Genomic DNA, 4292 nt, shown 5'->3' with positions numbered 1-4292 from the left:
GCTTAATTAATTAATTAATTAATTAAAATGAAGAGAATGCTCTACTAGGAAAGTCTCCTGATCCCAGCATCCCTCCCTCCCTTACCCCCCACTCCAAGTGTGATTCGATTGGCTGGATTGAAACCCTAGTTACGTTCTCTAACATTCAGAAGAACTCAGTGTACATTCCAACTCTTCTAAACCCAGTGAGCCAGTCACTTAAAACTGTGGGGTCTCACGTTCTTCACACAATGGGAGAAATGCTATCTCTCAGTGCTAGTAATCTATAGTTAACACTGTATATAACATTAGATATCTTTGCCATAGTGAAGGTAGTTTGTTATAGACAGAATTACAATTTATTGAAATTTCCCATTACTGGACTAACAAAGCCAAAGCGTCTACACAACCATGCCGAGAGGAAAACTTTTTTCTCTTTCCACTTGGGTCTAGTGGTAGGGGATCTGCAGATTAATTGACAATAGATATATAAACAACAGGAGAGGCAAGGTTTCTGTACACATGCAAAGGGCAGTTGCTCTGTGATGAGTAACTTGTAGACTAGCTCTAAGTAAAGGTTTATATATATCAACTTAACAAAAGAAGGGTTTGGGTTTTTGCAACTTCAAAGGAAGAGGATGCAAGATTCTCTTGGGTTTTAAGGATATTAATGGAATGAGCAGTTTGTTTCCAAGGCAGCTGAATTTTAAGGAAATTCCCTGGGAGGGAGGTTAATGGCAGTTGTATTTTCTGCAGGTTCTACCTCAGTCAGGTAAGTTTTCTACCTTAAACTTCTGTAGCTCAAAGTTTCCAGTCTAAAATCATTTTTATGCCAACTCTGAGGGTCTGAGTGTGTCACACAGCTCTCTTCCCTGCAGATTCCTAGAACCCAATCCTGTCTACTTTCTTTTCTATAAGTATACAGACCACAAACAGGGTGGACTGCTGGAAGGAAGACTTTCAAAAGAAAAGACCTTTTGCTTGGACTTTCATTTGCATTTAAAAGAGAGACCAACCAGGCTGTGTAGGTGATTTGAAGATAATTACACAGCATGTGGCCACATTAAGTTTCCAGAATTTGCTTTAAGTCACTTTTTGAAAAAGAAACACAAGTTTAAGGGTTTGTTTTTGTTTTTAAGTTTTGTACTCTTGTAATTATTTCTCTGGGAAAAAAAATTGAAATATATTTCTACATTAAGTTTACCCTTTTTATAATATTTAAATTGCACCAAGTTAATTTTTTCTCAGTAGTATTTTAGGTTTCATCCCTATGTCTGCCAGGTTAGTGATTTTGCCAATTAGGGCTTATTCTTAAGTCACTGTAAAACTTAAAGAACATCAAAGCTTTTCTTTTTTTTTCTCTTTTTCCCCCCATTCTTTCATTCCTGTAGGCCACAGATGAAGGTTTTGCAACTTTTAATACATAACGCATTTGTTTATATACTGATCAAAGTTACTATCTTCTTAATGAAAGAGTTGACATATGAAGTCACTTAAATCTTGTGGAATGATGCAGGAATCAGAGAAACAGAAAGACAATATAGAAAAAGCAGGACACAATACAAAAAGCAAACTAAAGAGGCTCTTAACTTTCAGGAATTTAGACCTTAAACTGATATTAGTACTATATTTTTCCTGAAATCATGTAAAAGGGTTGATTTAAGCCTGGAAGGTAGCTTCTTTGACATAAGGATTACTTTGAGCTGCTTATCCTTAAGAAACTGCAGAGCAGAAGCTACTCTTTGGTAAGGGAAGTTTACATCTACAAAGGAAATCTCCATTTGTAAGGATGTCTGCCTCCCAGTACCAGGAAAACTCTAAAATAACAAGAAACTCTCATCAAAGGAGAAGGCTCAGATTCAAATCTGTATAACAAACCTTAACCTTTGTTTACAGTGCTTTTGCTGAAAACCTACCTTGACCATCCTCTACCTCCACCCCCAATGTCTTTCTTTTCTCAGTTTACACCAGTCTTAACAGAATTTTACTCAATTTTTCTGGGTATCTCACCTGTATCATGATGTGTACATATTATTAAATTTCTGCTTTGTTATTGTAGTTTTTTTCTCTGATTAATCTGTCTTTTGTTAGCTGGGGGTTTCAGCTACAAAACCTAGAAGTGGGGGAGGGAAAATTATTTTTCTTCCTTTATAGTCTTCTGCTCAGCTGATTTCTTACTCAAAATTACTTCTAAGTTTTGATCCTAAAGATTCAAAGAAATGTGGGATACAATATTCCAAACAACGGAAGTTCTGCATGAGATCAGGTTTCAAGCAGGGACAATTGTGGCCCCTAAGGACAATATCTTACCTTTTTGAGTATCACTACAGATGTAAGGAAAAAAGGCAAAAGTAAAAAATTAAATTTCCTTACAACTTACAGCCCATTGACCAATCCTTGATGATGAAGGATAGTTGGAAGAAGGGACAAGGGACAAGGGCCCCTGCCTATCCTAAGAGGAAATCACCCTTAAAAGGATTTTAAAGAATCCTGGAAGGAGCCTTCCACCCTTTCCCAAGTGATAGGTACATGACAAAAACCTGACTGGGTGGCAGGTGCATGGAGGGTTAATCCGATTAAAACAGCCTGCCAACAAATCCATAAAACCCCTAAGACTTAGAAACTCCAGTGGCAAACCTCTTGGGTCCCCTCTCTCTTCGGGTGCTTTGTACTTAATAAATTTACTATTGCTCAGTAAAATTTGCTTTGCTGCCCACCATTCTGTCTGGTCTGATGGGGAAACAGAGGACTAGCTGAGGAAAATCAGCTGACACAGCACACTGACAAATCCCTGAAACAGGCAGAGGGACCTCCCTCTAGGGACTCAACTGCCTCAATGTTCATCCTTTGCTAAGGGCAGAAGGCAATCTTAGCCCGACCCCCAGGAGCCTGTGAGTCTACTTTAACACATAAATATCCCTTTAGAAATCTCCTTTACCTCTAAACCCCCAAGGTACGTGTTGGCTATCATCCCCCAAGCACATGGCCCACCCACATCCATCTGGAGGGCCTCATGACTTAGGTTTTATTAGACGGTAATCAGTGTCCTTTTCCCAACAAAAGCCAGCCCCCTCCAGGTCCTGGAGACCTTGCTTCCAAAATTCCTTAGGGGGGATGCTATCTCCAAACCCCTCCCAACTCCCAGGTACATCATCAGCCTCCCCTCCCAGGCCCCGGGGCAGCCACTCTTCCTCCCACGGGTCCTGTCCCCGGGCTTTCATAAAACCACCACTCTGCACCAGAGTCTCAAGACCTCTTTCTTGGTCATCGGCTCCAGACTTCACCTATATTCCAGAACTTCGCCATGATCAACGTATTCATTCTTCAAAGCCAGCATGACCAAGAACCACAGGCACAGAAGGGAAAGAACAGCGATTGTTCTCTAGGAAATCAACTGCCTCTAACGTTAATCCTTTGCTAAAGGCAAAGGTCAATCTTTAAGCTTAACATTATCCCAACCCCCCCCCCTCCCCCGGGTCCTGTGAGTCTACTTTAACATATAAAAATTTCTTTAGGGCTAGAGGGAACATAACTCAATATCATAAAAGCCATATATGAAAAGCTCATAGCAAATATCATTCTCAACTGGGAAAAACTGAGAGCTTTTCCCCTAAGGTCAGGAACACAGCAGTGATGTCCAGGCTTACCACTAGTCTCAGCAATCAGTTAACAAAAAGGAATAAAAGGCATCCAAATTGGCAAAGAAGAAGTCAAAGTCTCACTCTTTGCGATGACATGATGTTCTATGTGGAAAACCCAAAAGATTTCACCCTAAAATTGTTAGAACTCATACAGGAATTCAGCAATGTGGCAGGATGTAAAATCAATGCACAGAAATCAGTTGCATTTCTATAAACTAACAAAGAGGCAAAAGAAAGAGAAATTATGGAATCAGCTTCATTTCCAATTTCACCCAAAACCATAAGGTGCCTAGGAATAAACTTAATCAAAGAGGCAAAGGATCTGTACTCAGAAAAACATAGAACACTCATGAAAGAAATTGAGGAGGAAGACACAAAGAAATGGAAAAGTGTTCCATGCTCACGGATGGGAAGAACAAATATTGTTAAAATGTCTATGCCACCTAGAGCATCTATATATTCAGTGCAATCCCTATCAAAATGCCATGATTTTTCACAGAGCTGGAACTAATAATCTTAAAATTTGTATGGAACCAGGAAAGGGCCCGAATAGTCAAAGGAATGTTGAAAGAGAAAACCAAAGCTGGTGGTATCAAAATCCTGGACTTCAAGATCTATTACAAAGCTTTGATTATCAAGACAGTATGGTACTGGCACAAAAACAGGCACATA

The sequence above is a fragment of the Canis aureus genome, chromosome 21, assembly GCF_053574225.1.
Source record: "Canis aureus isolate CA01 chromosome 21, VMU_Caureus_v.1.0, whole genome shotgun sequence".
Classification (NCBI taxonomy): domain Eukaryota; kingdom Metazoa; phylum Chordata; class Mammalia; order Carnivora; family Canidae; genus Canis; species Canis aureus.
The sequence above is the reverse complement of the archived record's forward strand: the minus strand, read 5'-3'. Positions refer to the sequence as shown.